Source organism: Podarcis cretensis (assembly GCF_951804945.1).
Source record: "Podarcis cretensis genome assembly, chromosome: 1".
Lineage (NCBI taxonomy): Eukaryota > Metazoa > Chordata > Lepidosauria > Squamata > Lacertidae > Podarcis > Podarcis cretensis.
In genome coordinates this window covers 103,542,495-103,551,947 of record NC_137170.1, presented here as the reverse complement: position 1 = coordinate 103,551,947, position 9,453 = coordinate 103,542,495, and the positions used below count along the sequence as shown (strand labels likewise).

General features: G+C 41.3%; 1 long non-coding RNA gene across 1 annotated transcript; it reads right to left on the bottom strand.

The window, feature by feature from the left end:
* Positions 1-344: 344 nt before the first annotated feature.
* On the bottom strand, positions 345-3,397 carry LOC307226578. The gene is made up of 3 exons (XR_013843503.1): positions 3,197-3,397; positions 1,152-1,557; positions 345-486 (listed from the first exon to the last, which is right to left on the bottom strand). It is a non-coding gene; the product is annotated as an uncharacterized lncRNA (long non-coding RNA).
* Between the last annotated feature and the right edge of the window lie 6,056 nt (positions 3,398-9,453).

The window sequence follows — 9,453 nt, the reverse complement described above, 5'->3', positions numbered from 1 at the left end:
GTGTTCTCCCAAGAATACCACAAGGAGCTTTTTTTAGAAAGGAATCCATAAAACAGGAAATTTACCGTAAAATTGAAACTGTATCTCACATGGAATCTAGTGGTTGTTTCAGAGTGAGTGTACGTGCTTGATTCAGTCAAGGAAATACAGAAAATATTAGTTGCAGGGTTCTTGCAGAAGGAGAACAGTTTCAGAATCATATACTTTTCAGTAGGTACAACGTCCAGGTGGCCTTAGGACCCTTCAAAGCAAATGAGAGATCGAAGCAGCTGCTTTGGGTGACCTGGGTGTATGTGTTCACATGTTGGTATTACATACTTGCTCACTTAACAAACAACACAATCCAAAGGCTAAACTCTACTTTGGGTGCATGAGAGGGATTCCAATTGACATCAGTGAAAGTTGTAAAAGAAAAGAAAAAGGCTGGATCCACACTGTTTCGCTCGAAGTCGCTGTAATGTATTTCTTAAGTCAGTGAAAATCTCCCTGGAATAAAAATGAAAGTGTCAGTAAAAATGCTTTATAATGAAATAGTCATACCCCTTAGAGACCTTAAAACCATGCTCTTTGTTTCCCTGAAACCTTTTCAGGAACTTTTATTATTATTATTGTTGTTGTTGTTGTTGTTGTTGCTATTGCTTTTTAAAGCTTCACGTTGATTCAACGTACTTTATTTTAATTTGCGTAATTTTGTAACGTGTGGATAAACAAAGGATTCCACTGCACAAGACTCAGCTGTAAATCAGGAAGTCCCGGGGTTGAATCTTGCCTTTGCTATAAACTGACTGGGTTGTCTTACGGGACGTCTTTTCTGTGGACACCTTCTCTTGGCACAAGTTTGACAGCTGGAGAGAAGGGCATGTGGACATATGGACACTTGAGTTAGTTGCAAAACTCTAAGGATTTTCCAGGTCTCCACACATGCTAATGGATTTTTCTGGAAGCAACTAACACGGAAAAGAGGGCTAAATTTGCACTTTACTGTATTTCCAGAAGTGATTTTTATGTCACATGAATGCTTAAACATAACATGCAAATTAAAAGTTAGGGAAATGTCTGGAAAACAGAATAAATTGCAGAATTAACTGCAGGAGTTGCATTCAGGGCAGTTCCAGCCTACCGAGTTAGTTTAATGGGTGAGCCCTACTTACCTAGTTATTAGCTTTGGGTCTCTCAAATTCATATGGAGGGAGGAGCATACTTAAAATAAATTTGCCAGTGTTTTCAATTGTAAATTGCTTCTGGAATATGGGTCAGGAACTCAATTTCCCACCAGGCTTCCCTTCTGGGAGTCTTCCCCTTTGCCAGCATTACTGTCTTTGGGGGTTTTGGAGCAACAAATGGAGACTCGAGGTCCTGAGAGGTCTGTTGCTCTTTTGGACTCTCGAATTAGCCCTTTAAGGGCCTGCCTTGAAGTAAAGTCCAAGTCTAGGTGACTGGAGGACCAATCTGGGAGGAAGAAGCATCCCTATGAGCAATTAGTGAACGTTTCCAGGGGGTGATGCTGATTAAGCTATTCAGAAATTGGTGTGTAGGTGAGGTGCACAATGCCAAATCCTGAGAGAAGGAAACAAAGAGCTTCAATAAGCTGTTGCAAAATGTCTTAAGCCAATAGATATTGTGTGCCAGAGTTTTTCCCAGGAAAAGATGGTGTGTTTTTGGATGAAGCGTGTGAATGCCAGCAAATAATTTCTGAAGTCCCCCATCTCCCGCACAGGAGTGATTTAGGGTGTTCAGTGTCTTCACCATCTTCACCAGCTGTTTCTCATAACTTCTGGTGTGGTGCAAAAATGTCTGGCAGCATTCACAACTCTCTCACCGTACTCAGTGCAAACTGAGAGAATTGCGTCCCTTCATAATCTCATAGTGAATGACACACAAGCAAGTACAAGATTGGTACCACCTTTTAAGATTCCCTAGCCTGCTAACGCCCACTTTATTTCAGTCGGAGACAGGCGACAGTGTCAGCCTGTTCCAGAGAGGGGTTTCAGAGTCTTGGACTTTTTAAGTTAAATTTTAAATGCCAACTTTATTACAGTTAGATTCAGGTAGGTAGCCGGGTTGGTCTGACACAGCCGAAATAAAGAAATAAAAATTGTCCAGTAGCACCTTAGAGACCAACTAAGTATGTTCTGGGTATAAGCTTTCATGTGTATCTGAAGAAGTGTGCATGCACACGAAAGCTTATACCCAGAACATACTTAGTTGGTCTCTAAGGTGCTACTGGACAATTTTTAAATTTATTTTTATTGCAGTTGCAATCATTTCCTGTTAAAACGCACATTTCATGACTTTTCCTTATTTGAATAAATGCATGTTTAATCTTTTAAAATAAAGATGAAAAATGCCCTTTCACATGAAGTTCCCTGTTGAGGTTAGCCACCCTTCCCCCGCTACCAATGAAAATTCATTTTTTATTTAACATTTTTATTTTATTATTAATATTAGTTTGAGTTTTGGACCTGATTTTATTTGTATAAAGTTGTGAATCATGATGCAAAAGAACTTACATAAATGGAGATCACAGCACTTGCAGAAGCCCCATCTATTCCTGAGACGAGGTGCTCGACGGGGGCCAGGGGCAGGGGAGGGGGCAAAGATAGCAAACTCTCCACTGATGTGAGAGGCAGGGGGTTATATGTACTCAGGCCTCATTCAGTCCCAGCAGGAAGAGGAGAGCAACAATCTGATCTACTTAAAAACCAACCCCTTGGCTGGTCTCTGCTGCCCACCTGTACCCATTTTTGAAAGCCCTTGAGGGCTCACTGTGAGAGCTGCCCATTCAGTGACAAGGGCACAATGGAAATAGTGGGAAACATGCCCCCCCCCCCCGTGGGTGGAGAGACACACCTGAACAGGGCCTAGAAATTCATGTAAACTTTTTGAACTATAGCAGTTGAAGTCTAAATATTAAAAGAGAATGTATTACAGATTCATTTGTCCTCATTGCCCTGAATCCACAAACATGATTCAGTCAAAGTTCATCATTTTTAAGCTTTAACAGTCTCAATAGGAGATGCTTTTAACTCTTCCACTGAAACTGGTAGGACTTAAAAGATCTCAGCTTGTGCTGAATCGTGGCCAGATCTGTGTTGACAATAACCCCACTGAACTAAGTGGGACTTGCTTCAGAGTAAGTTATGCAGCAGACCAGCCTTTAAAGTTTTAAAACCTGGAAAGTTAAAGTGCAATTTACTAATTCCCTGTAGCTCTTCCAGAGAAACTTTGTGTTTTCTTTCTTGTTTTGTGTCAAGAAAGATGATTCACAATTCCCCAGAAACTTAGATGACACAGGGTGAAAAGGTCCATTGGATCATTCCTCAAAGAATATGCATTTCCTCAGTGTTGTGACAGGACCAGGCAAACTACAGTTCTTATAAGACCTCTTCATTTGACATGTTTCCCATTTGTCCAGTCAAAGAAAGTTGGTGTTAACCAAGCCCTTGGCAGAAATATTTGTGCATCATGCAAGTTGACTTAGCAATTCATTTCCATGTTGGTGGGGATGACAGCTTCCCTTCTCAACACTAGCTATCTAATCAGTGAAATTAGATTTTGATGGCTTGTTCATATCACGGGGCATGTATCCAACATAAATACAGCTTTTATTGAACCACAATCCTTGGGTAAAATATCCTTTCTTGAAAGTGAGGGACTTTTGCTCTTTATTTCAGCATCTTTCTTTCAGGAATGGAGATGCAAGGAAACAACTGCAGATTCAAATATGTTAGAATAACCGAGACGCCTTAGTGGCTTCGAGGTTTCTGGGAAGGAAGTCTCGGGGAATGTTAGCATATTTCTTGTCCTCTGCACTCCTGAGGGAAAGTTGACCTTATTTTCATTTTCCCACTGAATGTCTCTTTGGTGTGCTGTGGAATTCCAGGAAGAACATCCTGCAAAGAGAACAATATTTGGCACTCATTTAGCTGACTCAGTAAATGAGCTAAACACGAAGCAATATGCTTACACTAAAGGAGAGGTCAGACTCTAGTAAATAAGGCAAATCCTTGAAGATAAAACCAAAAATCCTTCAGGAAATAGACAGAAGGCTGGAGACTTTCCCTACGGTATACAGTATAAATAGCAAATGGACAGAAAGTCCCGAACAGAAATTAGTATAATTGCTACTATGTTACTACTAGTTGTGGTGGTACTAGAAGTAGTACCTTACTATTATATTTAGGATGTGCAGATTGCCAACTCTGTCCTGCCAGCTCTTTATTTAATTGCTCCACATGCTAATAATAAAATGTATGTGGTCTTTTTCTCAAATAAGGTTAACAGCAATTTTCAGGTTTTTAGATTTGGAAGGTGATTTGTTATTAATAATTTAAAAAAATGATTAACTGTAAACTCCTATGGTTGTCAAAATGTCCATTTATGGTCTGCAGTTGGAAACAAAAACAGCTACAAGGTATATGCAGAGAAGTCCATGCTAAGTTAATAGCAAATTGTGGGTTAAAGGAAGTCCACACACTCATACATCACTCATATGCACAAAGTTTCATGGAGATTGTGTCGTGTAAAATCAGATTGAAGGCCAGTATTTTGACCACTTTAGACAATACAGTTTGGACTCACACCCTATACTTTAAGAAGTCTTGTATATTAGATCATGCTGACAAGGCAATTTTAGGAGTCAGTCTTAGGATTAACTTCAGCTGGTGCTCTTTTCTTATCCTCCAAATATATTTATGCAACAGCAAACACCTTGCATGCTACAGATGCACCGTTAGAAGTTTCAAGGTCACTGCAACTCTTATTTTAATTATTATTATTATTATTATTATTATTATTATTATTATTACTCCCAACCTTTCCTCACAAAAGAACCCAGGGCATTTAATCTTGCACTGTTACTATTACAGTGGTACCTCAGGTTACAGACGCTTCAGGTTACAGACGCTTCAAGTTACAGACTCCGCTAACCCAGAAATAGTACCTCGGGTTAAGAACTTTGCTTCAGGATGAGAACAGAAATTGCACGGTGGCAGCAGGAGGCCCCATTAGCTAAAGTGGTACCTCAGGTTAAGAACAGACCTCCAGAATGAATTAAGTTCTTACCCCGAGGAACCACTATACTTTGTCAAGATGGAAAAGGCTGCTACTGGAATCTACTGGAATCCAGAAAGCAGCTCCTCCCCCTTTTTTTGCAACAGACATTGGTCCTAACCCCAGAGAAGCACTACCTAATGCTTGACCAGGTGGAGAAGAGACAGAAAATTACCTATCTTCTTAATCATAGATGAACCCCTGTTAATCACACTTTGGAAATAAGTGTGCTTGCTTACTTTCAGGGCTTTTCTTCCCTGTAAGACAGATTCCAAACTGCCATTAAAAAGCTTTGCTCTCCCATATCCCATTTGTATTAAGCCAGGATCTAGCAAGGACCACCAGAATAGGTTGCGTCGACAAGGGTCTATTTCTTTTTCAAACCTCGTAGCACCACCATGAGAGTAACTTCAGCAGTGAAAAGCAGATTGGGCTGTGTGGGCCCGTAAAATATGCTTACCACAGCACCCTCCCCTCGCCCTTCCAACTTCCTCTTGTCTACTATAGATTTAAAATCAAAATGGAGTTTGAAAACCTGAAAATCCTAGTGTGCTTTTCTAGTCAGATCCATCGTGTATTTGCAAAGCAGATATGAATGAGCATGCTTGTATGTTATGCTGCATTATCAACGTACATTTTCTTGCATGTGTAGTCAGTCTCTGTTCCTTAATACAGGCACTCAGGAGGGGTGGGCTAAAATATACTAGACTCTTCAGGAAGCTATGTTACTCGATTACTCTTTGGGTATTTATTCGTTTTAGCATTTCTACCCTGCCTGTCTATACAAAAATATTCCAGGCGGCAAACAAACATACATACCATTTTTTAATCTCCCCCCGCCCCCATCTGGAGGGCATTTTCCGCACTGCTTTTAAGAAAGTGTGCACAAACTGGGGGGAAGGTCCCAAGTCAATAAGTTTTGAAGGAACATGATGGATAGATGTTGCCGAAGTTAAACAGCTCTGAGGAATAAGCCTGCCTGGCAACCATAAGCACACCACCTTAATGGGAGAAGGTGGAATCAAATCATAGAATTGTAGAGTGGGGAAGGACCCCAAGGGCAATCTAGTTCAACCCCCTGTGAAGAGAAAACATAAACATAAACAAAAGGACTAACCAAAAGCAGTCTACTAATATGGTCATCCACAAGTGTCTCTCTGCGTTTGTGAAGTACGAATGGAAAATGACTTGTATGAAAAATCATTTGTAACTTAATACAGTGTTTTTAAAGAGGTCACTTCTCTTTAGACCTGGATGCTCCTGAGCATTTTCCCTAGCGTCATTTGCTGCTGGGGTGCATGGGAACTCTGGGGTGCATGGGAATGCCTGCTAGCTCAATTCATGGAACCAGGACACACATGAAACAATTCCCATGCCTTCCAGCCGCAGTGCAGGCTCAAATATGCTCAGAAGCATCCAGACCTTCAGGAGGTGGCCTTCCCATTGGTTCCTCCTCTTCATAAAGGTTGGTTGAGGCAATAGGCACACTGAGTGGCCTAGCAGCCAGGGAGCCCATTTTGTGTTAAACCCAAACTTCATTGGAGATCTCAACTTGGCTCAGATGGGAGAGCCTCCTATTCACCATTACAAGCTCCCATTTCCCATACTTCATTGTGATGCATTGTGAATTGCAAATTTCCCATTTTTGCAGGAAAATATAAGTGTGAAGGAGCGAAGTTGTGTGCGTGTTTTTTAACAAAATGAATAGATAACTCGCTTTTGTTGTTTTTTCCCATTGTTATTTTACTCGTGTTTGAGCTTATAAAAGCTTTGGATGACTTCTCCTGAGAGCTCGTATAAAATGTTCGGCGTATGAAGTGGAAGGGAATGTAACTGATCCTTTCCACTCAAGGTATTTTAACCTGTGCTCTGAGACAGAAAGTAACTGCATTAAAATGGTCAAAGCCTGGAAACAGTGATTGCTCTCAGCTGAAGGTGGTTTTCTTTTTCTTTCCCTTAAATGTGAAATGTGGAACTTAGCATCACAAGGCAATTGAGTCACAGGCTGTTTTGCTTCTAAGGACATGCCTCTCTTTAAATTGACATTGGAATCTGGATTAATAATCACAGCTCCATTGCAGCAATTATCTCAAACCTAGCATGGAAGGTACAAGTGTTCTAGGGAGAGCAGTTACCCTTGAGAGGGAGGAAGGAAGGAAAAAGGGGAAAGATACCCTCCTGAACCATAAGCATATGCTTCTTGCTGCATGGAGAGACGCAGAGAGGTTGGCACTCTCAGGGCTTTGCTGTGTAACCCTTTGAAACCCGGCACACATTTTCTAGGTGAGGTTAATAAATAAGAGGCCATCTATGCAGCCCGGCTGTTTGAACGAACGGCAGCTATCGCTTCAAAGTATCTTTGTGCAGCAATTCACCCTCCCCGATTAAATATGAAAATCTCACAACATATTGTATATTGCACATGCTTTAATTTATTCTAATACTTTCACCAATTAAATTTCTTTGAAGCCCCATTTCGTAATTGAAGCATTGCAGAAAAGAACAGGCTGCTTCCTGCATATGTTTCTAGTTTTTATTTGCTTTTCTTTCTTTCTTTTTTTAATCGCTATGGTTAACTATGGATAGCACTTTAGGAACTGATCGTCTGGAGAGAGGACTGTCTTCGCAGCAGCAGGTATTCTATATAACAGGAAAATTTCGGTGTCTCTGCATAGGTATCACACTATAACTGACCTTCATTATTTACTTTTGAACACACGGTTTCACATTCTCTCACACAAATCCATTACGCTAGTAGCATTGTCTAAAAATTCAGCTTGGTTAAGAACCATGCAATAGTTGTACAAAACAAAATTCCACTTCTCCATAGCTCCTTAAAGTGGAAGAAATATGTAAGCTGCAATCGCTTGTGAAATTCTCAAATCTTAGCCATATGCTAATTGTTTTAAAGCTGGCCTCTTTCATTTAGAAGTTTATAACACATATTTTTTTCCTAATACAAGTAAGTGAAAGATGCCCTCAACCATAAACTAATCTTTAATACGCTATCAAAATTAATGTAGGGTCTTGCAGGAGACAGACCAATTTGTAAAATGTACAGTGGTACCTCGTGTTACATACCGTCCCTCTTACGAATCCTTCGCATTACGTGTTCCGCTAACCCGGAAGTAGATGCCCCTTGTTGTGACCTTTGCCCCGGGATGCGAGCAGAAATCGCGCTCCGGCGGCGCGGCAAAAGCGGGAGGCGCCATTAGCGAAAGTACGCCTCACGTTACGAATGGTTTCCAGTTACGAACGGACCTCAGGAATGAATTAAGTTTGCAACCAGAGCTACACTGTATATTTTTAGGGTTATTTCCTCTAATACAGGTGTATTGACCCTTCCCCCCCCCCCCGGGAACTGCATTCTCTCATTGGGAATATTCCAGGGGCTTTTATACCACATGCTCAGCAAAACCGGATACAACGGTTGGTGCAATACTGCATCTGACTCCTATTTTCATCCTTTAGGCAACATTCCAGCCATGTAAAAGCCACACCTCCATGCAGGCAAGCAAGAGGCAAAAGCACTCAAGGGAGCAGGGCTGAGAAGGGATGTGCGCTGGGGAGAAATGTGTGACTTAGGAAGAGCCCTGAGGGCCAGAGAAAGATGTGCACCTGACTTTGTTCACTCAGTGGTCTCAGGATGTGCAAAGCACACATTATTATTATTATTATTATTATTATTATTATTAAATTTATGTAGCTCAGTTATCATGAGTGACATCCAGGTGAGGTTAGCTTCTAGGCTTCCTGCTCCTGAGCCTGCTGTGTCCTTGATAGCTGCTAAATCGGAAGAGTGAGTTGGTCAAGATAAAATGTTGAAGGGCAGAGATATATATGTGACCCCACAGGGCCTGTGCTGCATTCCTTAAGGTAACCTGCTCTCCTCAGTGTGCAGCGCTGTGCCAGCGCTGAAAGAGGAGTCAGCTGTCAGCTCAGTTGGCTTTTGTACATGAAATTATGGAGATGGAAGCAGAAAGTCAGCCCTGCTAAGGGGCCTCCAGAAGGCTAACTGATGCAGGTTCCTAGTCTTGCTTGGTAGCTTATGGCATCATCTCTGTTAGTGGCTGGCAGCGAGTGCCATTGCATCATCCTAATCATAGCCAGCATCTCATTGTTTGAACTTCACACACACACACATTAACAGAGCAATCTTAAATATAGAAAGCCAACTATTTTGAACTCCCTTCAGGAGGAATTTGATTTATACCACCCTTTTTGGCTGGCTAAGTTCCACCAAGTTGCTAGGTCACATGACTAAGCTGAAAGGAATTCACCCCACCACCACCCTGGGAGTGGGGTGAGGGTTTTACCCCAGGGTCTCTCTAGCTGAGACTGTGGGAGAGACTTATTTATTTCATTTTTTTATTGATTGAATTTATATTCTGCCCGATAGAC